At 53.7% G+C, this 16,401-nt stretch overlaps 1 long non-coding RNA gene across 1 annotated transcript in view; it reads right to left on the bottom strand.

Moving 5' to 3' along the window:
• Positions 1–5,826: 5,826 nt before the first annotated feature.
• LOC140698441 (uncharacterized) overlaps positions 5,827–16,401 on the bottom strand; it is a 77,902-nt gene continuing 67,327 nt past the window's right edge. The window contains exons 4-9 of the long non-coding RNA XR_012076228.1: positions 11,436–11,511; positions 9,386–9,950; positions 8,815–8,934; positions 7,860–8,009; positions 7,272–7,462; positions 5,827–5,962 (exon numbers count right to left, since the gene is read on the bottom strand). This is a non-coding gene — a long non-coding RNA (uncharacterized lncRNA). The remainder of the gene's footprint in view (positions 5,963–7,271; positions 7,463–7,859; positions 8,010–8,814; positions 8,935–9,385; positions 9,951–11,435; positions 11,512–16,401) is intronic.

The raw sequence follows: 16,401 nt of genomic DNA, 5'->3' as shown, positions 1-16,401 counted from the left end.
CCCTCCAGCCCTGGGATGAATCTCTCTCTATCCTGGAGCACCAGACGATGCGTTCGACTTGCCTACAGGAACCCTATTATAAAAACTATGAATATTTGTAACTGCTAGGACCTCATTCCATGTGCCTAGGGGCTGGCTCTCAGAGGGACAGATGGGACCCAGAACTCAATGAGGGCACGACACATTCTGGCCTCCTCCCGTTGCACTGGGGATTGAACCCAGGACGTCATGCATGCTAAGCATGCGCTCTACCACCAAGCTGTACCCCAACCTTGCACTCTGGGACAGTTTAATGCAGGTTTTCTCGACCTCAGCACCACTGACATCTCAGCCCAGATAATTCTTTGTCACGTGGTGCTGTTCTGTGCACTTGGCTGTTTAAGCAGCATCCCTAGCGTCTGCCTTCTGGATGCCAATAGCATTTGTCTCCCAATTGTGACAACCAGAAAGGTCTCCAAACATGTCCAATGTCCCCTGGGGGGTGGGGATAGGAGGACTGGTGCCAAATGACACCTGTTTGAGAACCACTGGTTTAAAGGACTTGCTAAAGTTCACACATAGAGTCAGGACTAGGACCCCAGACGGCTAACCCTAGGCCAGCCATCTGGGGTTGGCTGTCCACCCTGAGGTGCCCTGGGGGAGGGGTGGGACAGGATTTGGCCTCATTCATGTACCCACGTCACCAGATGCCTTCCATTGATGGCCGTCCAGTGATGGATGCCTTCTCCATCACTGCCTCCACCACCTGCATCATCCCGACGCCACATAATGTCCATTACCTCCCAGCCACAGAAATAGGATTTTCCTCTGAAGGAAGCTCACCTCCCAGCAAGCAGTGAAGGAATGAGACAAAGGTGTTGCTAACCCATCTGCTGTCTTTAAAGCTCGATCTCACGGTTTCACAGAATGCGGGGATGACACGGCCTGGGTGGTGATGACTTTGGGGTACAATGTCACCCCACTGCTGCCGTGGACTCCTTCCTGTCCATGCCGTGGTGACGATGCCATCTGTCACATAGCCAGGCCATCCGTCCCAGGAGGGGGCACTCCTCAGAGCTGGAGTCCAAGGGACCCTCTCTGTGTTGCATGGCCTGGGTGCCACTGGGCCCCCAGGAAGGTGGGTCTGAGACCCACAGCATTCATTCTAGAGCAGAGAGGAATTTCAGATTGATTTGCAAAAGACAACCCCAACCCAGGCCGAGACTTAGCTCCAAATCTCTCGCCAGGGCTGTAGGAGCCACCCCCGCCCCACGCCCTGGCCAGCCAGATGCCCAGACTGAGCCGCCAGCTCCACGGAGGCCAGCTTCCCCAGATCCCTCAGAGAATGCTCTACTCCCAGCCCAGAGCACCACCCGCCGTATCTCTTCCTGTGCGTGGTGGTGAGATAGATTTTTTTACCCCAGTTATTCAGAGCACCCTCCTGGAGCATGTGCCAATCTGAGCCCATGGCTTCAATCAGAAGGTTGAGTTATAAGACAGATATGAGAAGCAACACACCTCTGTGGCCTGTGCTGGTGGAGAGAGCAGCTCACCCAGGCCTCGCTGAGTGGGGAAGGTTGGACAGAGACACCAAAGACAAGGACTAGGCAGCCAGCCACCTCCAGGCAGGGACATGAGCAGGTGCAAGAGCCCTGAGGCAGGACCGAAACTTGTGCGTTCAAAGTACAGCGGGAAAATCCTGGGTTTGGAGGAGACTAGGGGTGAGACTGGGGCAAACCAGTTAATACACGGCCTTGTAGGCCATGGTCAGGAGGAGGAGTTTTATTTTAAGTGAATCCAAAGTCATCACAAGGGTTTGAGCAGGTGAGCAAAAGCAGGTCAAAAAGATCACTGGGGCTCTGGTGGGCAAAGGGACTGTGAGTGGGAAAGACTGAACGCACGGTGGCTGGACCCAGCTGAGTGATGACAGCAGCTCGGGGACCGGGGGAGGTGGAGAGATGTGGGCATGATAGGGACGTGCCTGGAGAGTGGGATACCGGTATGCGGCAGAGGCCGGGGCTCTGCAGAGGAAGGACGGGTCAAGGGCGGCACTGAGGTCTGCCACAGTGATGCCGCGTGAAACCCCCCAAACTCAGGGGCTTGAGATGGTGAGTGTTTACTCAAGTCTGGGCTGGGTGATTTAGGCTGAGCCTGGTGGGACGGTTCTTCTGGTTTTGACAGGGCTCATTCTCACGTGTGGCCGTCGGTGGGCTCTCGGCTGGGCCACCTGGCTCTCCCCCTCCAGCAGGCTAGCCGGGGCATGGCCACATGGTGAAGGCCAAGGCAGAAGCATCGAAAAGCCTTTTCACACCTCTGCTTCTGTCTCATTTGTTAACACCCTCCGGCAGGTGCAGGTCAGAGCAGCAGCACAGCAAAGACAGACGGCCAAGGGTGAGGACTCAGGCCACTTCCGCGATCGGTCTGCGTGGACAGCCCTAGGTTTGGCTTGCATAACCAGGCAACTGGAGCTGCCTTTGACTGACGTGGGGCCCAGTGAGGGAGGAATGCACTGGGGGTTTCAGGAAATCAGGAATCCTGCTCTGGTTTAGGACATGGAGGGCAGCTCGAGGCTCCCTAAAGCACGCAGTGAGGGCTCACGGGAGCTGCCCGATGCCCGATGACTAATTCTCTTCTCATTTTAAACAAAGTTCTCCAAGCTGGAGTCCCAAGGTCCTGAGACCACAGAACCTTTTGTTGATGCCAACAAGCCTGCTTTGGGAGAGACGGGCCTCCTCCATCCGCGGTGTCCACCATTCTGCCTCCACTGCAGAATGAACCACAGCTTCCATCCAGGCTGAGAGAACACTCTGATTTTATGCTGATCGTTAACTAAGAATATTTCTCTCCAGAGATTTATTACATTAATGAGCTCTGAAATTACTCATCGCAATTAAGTATATTGTTTTTAAACTCTTTAGAAATCATCAAAACACACTGGTTGTTTTTCAGGGAAACATAAATAAGGATGCAGTTGATACCCAGACAAACCCAGCCATTGGTTTGCTTCCAGACAGCTTTGGGAGTATTCGGCCCCCGGCTCCCGGGGTAGACGTGCACTTGTGCAGCTGAGAGACTCCACGTCCCCTAAGTAGTGGAACTTTCCTTCTGCAGAGAGGACTGGACTCTGCCTCTGAGTGGCCAGGCCGTCAATGTTTCTGTGTCCAGGGTCAATATGAGAGCTGGGGCTTTTCCTGCAAACTGCTCCCCGCTCATCCCCAGGAAGCAGGGTGAGCGCTGAAGGCCTCACATCCGGGTTAAGAAGGCCTCTCCTTCCCAACCACTGAGCATCTTCGCTTCTGCATCCCTTGCCTCACCTAACACAGACCCGTGGGAGACATGGCCCCCTACCCACCCATGACATGAACCCGTTAACACAGCCACCGTGGGTCTTCAGATGGGGCCCCTTAAATGCACACACGGCTCACTCCTCCTTGACAAGCCACTGTCATTACACTCACCTTCCCAAGACACTCCCAAAGCCAGATGGAGAAGGGCAGGAGCGAAGAGGGGTCCTCAAGTTTCAGGTGCCTGGACTCTACGGTCTGGGACTCTCACCAGGTGTTGCATATAAGGACTCTTCATGCAGCATGCGACACAGAGCATGGGTCCTCTTAAACACATATGAGCTCCTTGTAATTATATTATATTGTAATTATATTTTAGCAATTTGCCAACATTCTCTCATTGACTGTTCATACCTATGAGATGGGAGTCATTGTTATTCCCGGTTTTACAGATAAGGACCCTGAGACACACAGAAGGGAAGTGATTTGCCCAAGGCAGCTGTGGGCTTGGGGTCTGTGCCTGCCCAGCCCCTCTCTCCACCCGGGAAGGCTTCCCCGCCAGGGACCATGTCATGGGCTTCCTGTCGGCTTCAGCCAATGGGAGCCCGTGTCAAAGGTCAGAGGGAAGAAGGGCGCGGTATTCATTCTCCCAGCTCCCTCCTGGCAGGGATGTACTTCCGGGTGGCCTTCTGTATGCTCTCCTCTGTCTTCAGGCTCCAAGCTGCTCTGTCCCCCAACACTCAGGTCTGGGCTTCCCCACCCCCACACCAGTGGGTTCCTAAACCCCACCTGCTCCCTTACAAATGGTCCTCTCATTACACTCCCCTAGTCTGCACCCTCTGAGTGTGCCATCTGTTTCCTGCTGAGCCCCAACTCCCAAGTCTGTGCGCTGACCACTACTCTGCACTGCTTATGTCCTGGGCCCCAGAAAACAAGGCTTCTGATGGGCTGGGCAGCGGGGGGACCAAATCATCTGTATATTTTTCACTTTTGAGGCTGCAGTGAAGACCAGGAAGGTCCTGACGTTCTGAGCCCTTGGGCTTGGCTTCAGTCGGCTCACTGGTGGGTGACGGTCAGGACAGGGGAGCCCCGAGATGACCACCAGCATGGCCCCAGGTGGCCCACAGACACGGGAGGGGCACTGGCTACTTCAGTGCAGCCAAGGACGCTCCCAGAACCTCTGCTCAGCTCTGCTGTAAGCTCTGCAGTCCAGGAACACTGTGTGCAAAGGATAAGTGGAGAGACCCCAAACCCCAGAGCCAGAGAACAACTCACCAGCAAACTTCTTCTGGAAGCCCACCCTGCCAGGCAAGTAGCTGGCCTTTCAGCGGGAGCCTCCAAGTCCCTGATGCAGCTGAGCATGGCCCTGGTCACTCTAGGCCCAGGATGGCCAGAGGGAGCTGGGCTTGGAGGGGCAGAGGCCTCTCCCCAACGCCCCACCCCCACAGACCCCTACCTACAGCACTGGGGTGAAGGCTCTGCCCTAGAGCTTATGAGGATAGCAGTGTCCTGCGTGAGGTCCCGGGGTCACAGGACAGGGGAATGGAATGGAAGTGACTTCAGCTAATTGCTTTGTGTCTTTGCTTCCCTCCCCATCACCCTCTGGCACCAACCACGCCCATCTGCAGGTAGACATCAAATGCCTTGAGGCATGTCCTCCGGTCTCTAACACCATTAAGGGCCCAGACCACATGGCCTGTCCTTGCTGAGTCCATTCAGACTTGCTGGATGCCTCTGACTGCACCGTCCACCCAGCAGAAGCTCCACCAAGAAGAGACCAAACTTTCACACTCTCGCATACACCCACCCCCCTCCCAACGCCTGCAGGTCTGGACACACCCAGGGGAAGGGCTGAGACAAAAAGCCTGGATGCAAAGCCAGGAGGTTAGACCCCGCTGGCCTGGGGCTCCCCGTGCTGCTGCAGACCCCCTGCCGCCTGGCTGCACCCACTTGCATGTCTAACTCACCCCAGAGCTCTGTTTGGGCCCCCGGGAGTAGCCAACCAGAGAGGCCGATAGCGTCTGGCCTCTCGGAGTTTGCGGCAGGCACTCTCTGGACCTGGACGCGCGGTGGCACCAGGACACATTTTAGGTTAAGTAATAACTAGCGTTTGCTGCCACTCTGCCCTCAGGGGCCAGAGCCACGTGCCCTTTGCCCGCATTGGAAGGGCGGTGAATGTAAACAGTGGTCCCCTTTAAAAAGTGTCAGTTAAAAGTTAAAACCTCCTCGGAGTTTAGTGCCAAATGTGTAGCTTCCAGGTCCTCCCACTCTCTGTAAGCTCTGTGCCAACCAAGTGTAGTGGTTTTAATATCCCTACAGATTACCGAGGAATAAAGCAACCACGCTGAGGCAGCACTGAACCACCCCAAAAGAAACTAACGAAGGGGGACGACTGGGGCTTGGGGGAGCCCTGAGGGGAGGACCTCTGGTTACTACAGAGTGTCCCTGAGTCCCAGGCTTGGGAAATGTTGTTTGGATTGGCTCTTGGGAGGGGGCTGTTTTCCAGTTTTCAAAATGAGACCCTCATTTTCTGGGGATTACAAAAGGCCACGTCCATCTAGGAGGTTTTCTCAGAGCGTATTCAGAGAGCATCCACTGGAAGCACAGTGCAAACCACCGCATCCCAAACTGGGCTACTCTGAAGAAGGATAAACTTAGTCTGCGAACAAAAGCCAGTGCAGCCAGGCCAGGAAGAGGTGCTGTTGAGAAAAAGAGGGTGTCGTTCAAGCTCAGGCTCATCTCCAGCCCTCTGCCCAGTTCCCTGGTGGCCACAAAATCCTAGATTCTGAACAGCATCCATCCCCCTTCCCCACATCACATTCCCTCCCTCACCCCGGCCACACCTCCCACCTTGGAGCAGGTGTGCCTTTATTGAGACAATCCTTCAATGGAGCCAAAGAGCTCAAACCCAGCAGGACCAAGGATCAAAGTGGGGGTCGGCTCAGACCCACATGACGGGAACTGGCTTGAGTGGCATGTCCAGTGGAGCCCCCTTTGCTAAGAGGAGCTCGCAGCGGCGCCACAGGCAGACCCTTGGCCACGGCCAGGCTCACGGGCACCACGATACGACAGAAATAAAACTAAATTATATCACTTGTCGTCATTAAGAAAAATTTTCATCTCTGTTCCTCATTTGAAAAGCACTATATTTAATGAATGAGTACTGAGTCATGACACGTAAATGACTAAAATATAGGAATTATACTGAGGTCAACTAACTTATTTTTAAACCATGAAATTAAGGGACCTAGTCGTGCCTGTGGACGGGGCCGCTCCCAGGGATTCTGTTCCTCTGCAAGGCTGCCCTGGAGAATGGTGGACAGTTCTACAAGAGACAGACCAAGATTCCGTGCAAACTCTCCCATGATCAAGATGAAAAAATTTTGCTGATCTGTTTGCCCAGATTCTGTGAGTCTGTGAACCCTTTGTGCATATACAATGAAGGCATGGCTGGTCTCCTACAAGGCAAGCCCCGTTCCAAAGAGCATCTTGCAGATTTATCACTGATGGAAGGTGGGAGATTGGCTCTTGTGGTTCTTCCAAATTGGTGGCCCACACAGGTTGTGCATCAGAACAGTTCTTTCTCAACTGCATTTGTCTCCTCTAATTTCTCTGAGAAAATTAAGATGCCTCAGAGGCTGAACTCTGCAAACATTTGGATGAAGGATGGCAGAGGAAAAATAAGAGATGCCGAGATCCACTAGGAAAGCTGAGATGAGGAAAGTTATGGTGGAGAACCATCTTCCAAGGAAGACATTAATTGTCCCAAGTCCATCAATATAGGCCTTTACACTGACCACTGGAATTAATAATCCAATTCTGGCCAAGTAGTTGATGATTATGTATCTTTCTATACCAGAAGTATTTGCATTCATGAAATGAGGGCTTAGAACTATTGGGAGGGGGAGGTAATACTGTGTGGAAGCTCATGAGGAAGCCAATATCAAGAAGGTGCTTGGTGATATCCTATAATCTGCAGGATCAAACCATACCTGAAGCAGAACTGACCTGGAACTTCTTGTTTACAAAGGCCAAAACATTTTCCCTCTTGTTTAATCCAGCCAGAATTGGGTGGTTTTCATGGCATTGAGTGTTTCTGGAATGTGGAAGTTCCTTTCTAGAATCCTGTGCCCTGGAGGCCAGAGAGGGGCCTTCTGATCCTCCCTCCAACACCTAAAGATGGCTGGATCCCAGAAGAGCTGGTAACAACAGCAAAGAAAAGCAGCTGTGTCAGTACCAAGGACAGGGAACCGATGGCTTCCCAAGAGCTGGGGGTAAGGGCTGACAGCCATCCAGGACTAACCACCTACCCCTTGTTGTGTCTGCCTTCTGTTCTTGTTCCTCAAATCCCAGGTTGTCCCAGTCTTTACTATTTGGAAATGACCCTTGCCTTGAACTCTCCAAATCTATCACTCATTAATGCCCCCTATCAACCAGGCTCACTAGCTTCTCTGAGATTCTGCTGGGAGCACATGAGGAGGAAACACGTTAAAATGCCCCCACCCAAGTTCTCCATAAAGGGATGGCATAGCTCTCTCTGAATCTGATCACCTGCTATGAGATCACTCCAGTCTTTTGTGAGAGTGAAAAGCTTACCAAAAAAAGGAAGGCGAAAGACGTGCTTGAGGAGCCCAGCTCAGCTTAGACTACAGCCTGGTGGCAGAAAAAAGACTGAAGCCGACTGCAGTGCTGTTTCTTCTCTCTCTCCAGCATTCAGATCAGGGTACAAACATGGAATTTCAAGCTCTGCATGGGTGGAAAAGACCTTAAATGTCATCTACTCTGACCCCTAATTTAATGTTTACTTCCTCCCCAAGCTCTCCTCCAAGTGGCCACAGAGCCTGTGTTGAATACCTCTGGTGATGGGGAACTCACTCCCTCTTCCTGTGGCGGCAATACCATTTTGGGTAGATGCCAAATGTCTCAAGTTTTCCCTTGCTCTAGGTACACATCTACCTTTCTGAAGTTCTCAACCCTCAGAGCTGCTCAGAACTCACTGTCCCCTTTTCCCCTGGAAGTTCTTAAAATATGGAAAGCCAGAAATTATGGCCCGTTGGGTTGTTTCCATGTTTGAGTTAAATGTTTCCTATTCACTCTTCATATAACCTTGACCTGGCATATCTAAACCTGTCCCAGTCTTTACTGACCACAATACTTTCCAGGGTGGTCTGGTCAGCATAGTAGGACAGAGTTCTCTCCCATCACCTCCATTCTTCTTTACACTATACTCCCATTAATGCAACCATAACAGCATTCTGGTTGGAGAGACCTTTAGTGGGGTCAGACCAATGAAATTTCCCCCCTCATTCTTCAACAAAGGTAACAAATGTCCTGCTGACATGTTTCAAAATGCTGTCAATGACAATAAAGCCTTTTTCCTTGCTTTATTCTACATTTGTAATGTCCCCTGCCCCCAGCATCTTGGGCTGGTGACGGAGCCCATGGCAAGGTAAGAACACACCAGCATCCAGGCACTGGGCAGGGGGCGGGGGAATGCTTCTCAGCTTTGGAGATGAATGTGTAAGTAAAAGTGAAGGCTACCAAACTGAACCTGATCTATGTAGGCCAATCCATTGTTAATTGTCACCCAGCTATTTTGCTGCCATGAGTCACATGGTAGGTGACAGCCACAGACGTTGATGGATTCTGATCCGGACTAGAAATCTGGTTTCTAAAAAAGAGAAAGAGGAAAGGGAGAGGAGACAATAAAGTTAGTGCCCAGCGTGAGGAGCAGGGAATGGGGACAGGGGGCGTCTCTGACAGCTCAAGCTGAGGAGGAAAATTAGAAAAGAAAGCCGGCTCCACCACCATATGTGGCGAAGCTGGCCGGGACAGCTGGAAGAAATATGGCCCGACCCGAATCCCTGGCCAGGATTGTGATACATGCCTGCATACGGCTATCAATAACCCTGCATGATTAATGCTAATGATTTATGTTAATTTTGCCATAAGCTTTTTTTGTGCCAGTGTTGAACTTAAGGATGTCAAATCATTCCTTAGGAGGTTGTTAGAGATTTTTAAAAGCAAAGTCTAAAATATAACGCCTGACGTTTCATATATCATGGTCCCGGCCTCCCCAACATTCTCTGGGAGACGAGGGTCACCATCGCCTATGTAATTACCTTTCATTCAGCAATAAGTCCTTGGAAAAGGATTCAGCGTCACAAGAAGGATGGCTCCTCAGGGCTTCCGGGTTCCCCCCCGGGGGGGGAGGGGTGTGAATTTCAGGGCAGCTAAGGAGGCAAAGTCCATCCCTGGCCCCCCAGCTGCGGTCCACCGTTCACCTCGGAGGTAGCACAGGCAGACAGGCTCCGCGGGTCTCATCCCAGGTGGCCGGCTGCTGAGAGGTCACCACACTTTGGGCAGGGGCGATGCTCAGCCCCACGTTGCAGGAACGCTGAGGGGTTCAAACACGGTAACGCCATGGAGGTGCCTTGGTCTCCGTGATCCCCCAACACACCATGTGCTACTGTCTCCAGTGTTGCTTCCCCAGGACCCAGGTGTGGGGGCCAGAGATGCAGGCAGATGTGGTCCTGCAGGCGGTCACCTGCCCTCCTCGCTGGGTCCACACATCAGTCGTTGATCCAGGCCCCTTTGGTACCTCCTCCATTCACTCCCAGTCACTTCCAGCCATCAGAGGTCCCTCCAGGGCCCATCAACAGCTCAGGGGACAGTATCTTCTTCCACCTGTAAACCAAGTCACCCCGTCGGTGGCTGCCCTGCCTGCAAAATAAAACCTTTCACACTCTCCCCTATCAGCTAACCCGCAGCCCATGGGGGAAGGACTGCACTGGGGCACCAGGGAAGTTCAAGCCCAGATCCCTTCCAGGACCCCCTTCCTCCCTTTCTTGCTAGAAATTCATTATCTATAGCTTAAAAGCAACAATTTCTGTATGGGTTTATACCAAGAAGGAAATATTCTCTCTCCTTTCCTAGCTTTCTGTGATGGGGCTTCACTAAACCGGCTTGGTCTGGGCTGTACGGCGAACACCTGTCAAAACGTATGGACCACGCCATTTATCAAATAATCTGCTCCAAGAACAGGTAGGCACTATCAGCAATCTGGTATTGATCTGTACAGGCCCCTGCTATTGTTCATCCCTGCATCCCGAATGGCAGCAGGAATTAATGAAAGAAACAAAACAATGCATACCAATCACTCAGCCCCACAACTGTTTGCTGCTCTCATTAAGTTGGGCAAAGTTTCCCCAGCCAACGCAAACGCTCGCTTGGGAGGGGTGGTCCTAGGAGGCCAGCCCTTCGATCTGCCCTCCGGCTGCCTCCTGCCTCTTCCCAACCTCCGTGGGACCCTTGGGTGTTGATGTTCCTGCATCTTTGTAACCTATGGAAGTAGACACGCTAATGGCAGGAGGAATCCCACCTGCGCGCAGAAGCAGCTCTCCCGGTCTGGGAGGAGACGGCCTTTCTCTAACTGTCCCATGTGGTTGTGTTTAAGCTGCTCTTGTCTGGACCTTCTCCCACGTAGAGTCTACCTCCCAGGAGCACAGACCCGAACCGGGAACAACAGCCATAAGCCACCAACAGGAGGCTGAGCACAGTGGGTGGAAAGAGGTCAAAAGCCAGCCCTTCCCCTAAAGGAAGTTCCTGCAGAGAGACACCCACCAACCCCCATCTCTGCGCCACCACACTCAGACGCTCCTGCCTCATCATCACAGCACCCACACCAGAGCAGGCTTCAAGGCGCAGCTAAAATGGCATCTCCTGAAGCCTTTCCCAATCTCTCCAGCCAGAACTGACCTCTCCCTCCACTGAGAATCACCATGCTTTACCTGGGCTGTAACAAATAATCAATTTTATGTCTCATCCATCCTACAAGATTCAGAAGGAGTAGGGAGCCAGGCAAAAGAAGCCCATAATTATGAGTCATTTTTGCAGCCCTACACAGTGCCTAACACTATCAACAATGGATGGATGGATGGATGGATGGATGGATGGATGGATGGATGGATGAATGGATAGATGGTTAGGTGGGTGAGGGGTAGATGGATGGATAAATCTGAATCAAGTGGGACAAGGACACAAAAGCACACCAGTCCCATGGCAGTGAGCCTGCAATGATGGCACCCTGATGACCACCAGCACTGTGGGTTTCGCATTCCTTCTCAAAGTGCACAGTATTGCTCTACCCATAGTGCCCAGGAGCTTACTCACCCTGATGGACTGAAGAAACCCAGAGAAGGTGAGTATTTGCCTTGGATCACGCAGAGCCAGCCTTCAAACAGCAGACCTTAAAGGAAAGAAACTTGCTCACTGTCTGGTCTATAGCAGACCTCTACCTGCCCTGACTCCCCAGTCAGGAAGTCTCCAAGGCCAGGGTGGGACTCAACCACTGCCCCAGGCCAGCAAAGCCAGCAGCTGCTACACCTGAGTATCCCACAGTCCTGTTCCCCTCTACTGGGCCCAGCAGGGCTGCCTTGATTGCCTGTGTGTGTGTGGTTGGGGGCAGAGGGGATGTCTATGTGTGCCTCATGCTGCAAACACTGAGGACTTCCCTCTTCAGAAGCCTCGTCCTCGGCCTGAAGAAGCCTCAGCGGAAAAACCACCAAGAAGTGAGCTTTCTCACCCGCTCCAAGCTCATCAGGAAAGGCAACTCACCCCACGTCCGGGAGATGAGGCAGAAACACTAAGTGGCATTGACCGAGGCCTCGCTCAGCTGAACAGGGCCTCTAGGGGCATGAGAGACAGTTCCAGTCTGGAAAAGCATAGACCAGGGGGTCAGCTAGGCCAGCCAGGCATGCGACATGCAATTCTCCGAGGACGGACAGCAAATCTCCGCCCAGGCAGGGAGGGAGGAGGTCGACCCTGGTGTGGGGGCTGCCCCCCAACTTCATCCCTGCCCTGAGGCTGCCCACAGCATCACGGGACACGGGACCCTCCTCAGGGCCACATCGCACGTCTGCGGTGCAGTGGGGCAGAGGGGTGGGGGCGTGGGAAGAGCAGCTTCCGACTAAGGAAGACAGGAAGACAAGTGTGGATGATGAGGGCGGCTGGGCACTTGGATGGGAAGAGATGGGAAGGGGGAGGAAATGACAGAGTGACAGGAGAGCAGAGCAAGCCCTGGTTCCTGCCCCCAGGGATCCCAGAATGCAGCGAGGGAGGGGAGCGGTGGGGTCACACCATCCAGCAAGGGCAGAAAACTGATCCCCAGGCCCCCGCTCGGGAGGCTCTCTTCTTCAGGAATTCCTGGGACCCACAGAAGGTCGGGGGAGATCCCCGCAAATACCTGCTTCCTGAGCTTCCAAATATCTCTTAACGGCGATTCAGAAGGCAGAGGAGGGGCTTCGCAAGAAGGAATGCCACATCCAGGCAGAAGGGGAGAAAGGTGTGCGGGGAGGAAGATGATGACCGTTTCCAAGGAATTCCACAGCATTCCAGGCACGCGTGAGTGGGAAAGCCCCTGGCGGGGGCTCCAGGCCCCACGGCAGCACCATCCTACATCCTCCCACCGCGGGGACCCTCTCTGAGTCCACGTCTGATTGCACTGGGAGCTGCCACTGGGAAAGCCAGGGCGCAGCCATGCTGCTCAGTGTTCCGGAGAAAGACACTAGGCCAGGTGCCCGTGCTGTCATCAGCCACTGAGGGTTCACACCATCAGCACATCCTGGCTACATAGCAGCTTCCATCAGCTCTGGAAGCAGAGGCCATGGAACGGGGACAGGTCACCCCCCTACGGGACTCCACTGGGACTCTCCTGGGACAGAGCACCCTGAGGGCTCAGCATGCGGGTTCTCACGTGGACCCAGAGGACGGCTCTGCCACCCCCACTGCCCACACATGCCAGCTTAGCCCCTCCTGGGTCCACATGTGCCCCCAGGACGGCAGCAACTGTCCCTGGAGCCCGCCAGCCGGATGCTCTCGGCCTCGGTTCCAGCGCACTGGCCCGCTCATTCCAGGTCAACTCCAAGAAAGCTGACAGCACAGCAGAATCGGACTCGGTGGCACCCGAGAGGCGGCACTGGTGGCCCTGAGGCTGGCTCAGGGAGCCCGGAGCCACTGTGGCCGCAGATTGCAGCCGCCTCTCTATTGCAGGATATTGCTTTTAAAATGGGTTATGTTTGCTGCCTGCAGCCCCATGAATCAAATGGGATGTCGCTGGATGGGATCTTCCAGGACCTTAAATGCATCCCGCCTCCTCTCCAGGGGCCTGTATCACCCCCCAGCTTGGAAACGAGCTCCTGTCTTGCTCTGCGCGCTCACCCAGGAAGGGCTGATCTCTCTCACTCCGTCTCTCCCTCTAATGCCAGCAGCCCCTCAGCTCACGCCTCCCCAGAAAAGCAGCCACTTAAAGCGAGTATCTGCTGGTATAGAGCCTCAGGTGAGACCTGAGCAAGAAGGAAATATGCTCAAAGCCTTGCCTTCTGCCCTTAAGGATCTCTGAATACCGCGAGGGAAGTCGGCCTGGAGATCACGTCGAACCAAGGACAAGAAACCACACCACAGGCCCTGGGCCCAGCAGCACCCCGTCAGGCATTCCAGGGCAGGTGAGATGCCCCAACCCCCCCCCTCACTGTGAACCTCCAAATCTCTCTTACCCGGTGCTCATCCAGGCTCTGATAAAACCCCCGAGGCCCCCCACCCAGCCTGGCTCTGGGAAGCCGCCGCTTAGCCGAATGTTTGCACAGGGCCAGACTCTGCAGCTGGAGGGGCAGGAGGGGGCCCAGGCGGTCTTGCTCATCCTTCCTGGTGGCAGTGCTGTCCCAGGGATTACCCCTACCTTGGCAACTCAGGCAGTTCCTACTGCTCAACCCCTAGACGGCTCCAAGGCCATGACAACCCATTCAAGGCAGGTTGACTGAGCTGGCAAACAGTTTTACTCCCACTCCCTCCCCTGAAGCCAAGACTGGGGTCACACAGCAAGTCCCAGGTATGGGAGGGGTCAGGAAGTGGGGAGCAGCGGCACGTCTACGGCCCAGCCTGGGCTGGCACACGCCAATTATTCTTCACTTTACCCAACACTTAAAACTCAGAAGGTGGTAACTTTTTTAACATCTGTGCCACCACTTCCAGACACATGACGAACACCTGACAATCTTGGGTCACACTTCCACCTGGCAACGTGGGCTGGGGCACCGATGGCAGGTTCAGCCCGGTCCACTGATGTCAGCCACCGGCCCGGCCCCGGCAGGTGTCTGGTTAGCAGCCCTGGGGTGGATGTTGGCCACAGATCTCAGCACCGTAAGGAGGACAGAAGATCACTGGGGTGACACGTGGCCAGAGTGATCCCCACTGTCACGTAGCCCTAAACAGCATGACCTTGGAGAGCCAGTTCCCCTTGGAATGAGGTTCTGGGCCTCACCAGGTCATCCTGGAGCCAGGAAAACTTTGCTGGCTGGGGGGAGTAAAATATTCAGAGAGGCGAGGCCAGGTCTTTATAAGTCTTTTTAAAATGAGACTGGCATCCTGGCTCACCAGGTCTCGATGGCCAATGGGTCCTCAGCTGGTGGCTGTTTCCAGAGGCAGGCAGACCTGCTTTCAATGCAAGGAGGGCTTGTGATTGACTGCTGAGATCAGTAAACAAAGAGGGTTTAAAAAAAAAATAAAGCCAGGCTTCCTGGCTGCCCTTTGCACACCAGTCGCCGCCGTTCGCCCAGCTCCCACATGAGTCACACAGGCACGCTGATTTCCATTACACAGAACATTAATAAGAGAAGGCACTGACCCTCGCTTACCGAGAACCAGGTAAATGACGGGGAGGGAGAGGGGCCGAGAAATGGTAGGCATTTTACACCACACGACTTGAAGGGGAATGCGTTGCCTATAAAGATGACGGGTGTCGTAGCACTGAGGGAAAAAAACATAATTTTTCATTGATGTACGGCAGCAGGGCTGGAAGGAACACAAATACTACAGTAGATCCATTAACTGGATGACAAGAAACAGTGTTCACATCCACTGACTAAACTGTTTTTGATTCTTTAGTACCAACATGCAGAATGATCCTTACATTATGTTGCCAGGGAAAAACCTTAAAATGCATTTATTTCATAATGTAACTTTCTTGTATTATCATAATAGAGCCATAACAGTTGCTGCAAACACTATGGGGTCTAAAAAAAAAAAACACCTAAGTAGAGTTACAAAATTGGAAATTTTTTAAAAGGGGAAAATCTGGAGTGTCTACAAGACGATAGCTGCCCATGGGGACAGGGACACCTACAACCTCGCCTTCTGGCCATCTGAGGTCTGGACCCTGAGCTCCGCCTGTCACAGCCAAACAAGACTGGGAAATACCTGGGAGCGACACTTGGGCGGGGAGTCATCCCCGCCCAATTACTCGGTGAGAAGTGGGATCTGCTGGGAGGTGTGACTCCCACTGCAGTATCAGCTTCTCCATCCCCACCCCTCACACCCTTCCCTCCTCCTCTTCCTCTGTCCTTGGCACTGTGGCCCGAACGTCCCATCTGTACCAGGGGGACCAACGTGGCTCCTTCACGGAACGTGCCGCACACCGTGTCTGAATACGCACTCGGTATTCAGTGGGTGATCATCAGCAGCATGACTCTTATTTGTCGCCCCCACTGTGACCAGCAGGATGACAGCCCACAGAGTCAGAGGTGGTCAGGGTCTGAATGAGCCCGTCCCAGGTTGGAACCTTGATTCTGCTACATCCTCAGGCCCTCCAACACGGAAGTTATCCTTGGAACCAATATGCTCTGCTCCAGGTACCATGCTCAGGTGTGAGGTGAGCCCAGCCCCACCTGGAGGGACCCCCACCTGCAGCCCAGTCCAGGCAATCAGGGGAGCTACAGCAGAAGCAGAAACAAAGTGTCAGAGGTGAAGGAAGAAAATGAGGGAATATTGCCTCTTCCAGGAGGTGACATTCCAAGACCTGGGATGTAACAGACACAGAAGGTGGAAAGATATTCTGGCAAAATGAGCAGGTAGATGAAGGTGGCCTGCGCGGGTGGGGAGTGGGCTTGTGTGGGTCAGCCAGCGCCCAGCCCTGGAGCTGGAGAAAGGAAGGCTGCACTGGCAGCAGGGAGAGGCTGACTCTAAAGCCCTGCTTCTGGTCACTCCCACGGCCACCATGAGGGACTGGAAATGGCAGGTGGGACCGGCAGGACGGGACAGGAGATTTATTTTCCTCCCTGGACGCCTGGGTGATTGGCAGAAATGA

This window comes from Vicugna pacos, chromosome 9 (genome assembly GCF_048564905.1).
Source record: "Vicugna pacos chromosome 9, VicPac4, whole genome shotgun sequence".
NCBI classification, from domain to species: Eukaryota; Metazoa; Chordata; class Mammalia; order Artiodactyla; family Camelidae; genus Vicugna; species Vicugna pacos.
The sequence above is the reverse complement of the archived record's forward strand: the minus strand, read 5'-3'. Positions and strand labels throughout refer to the sequence as shown.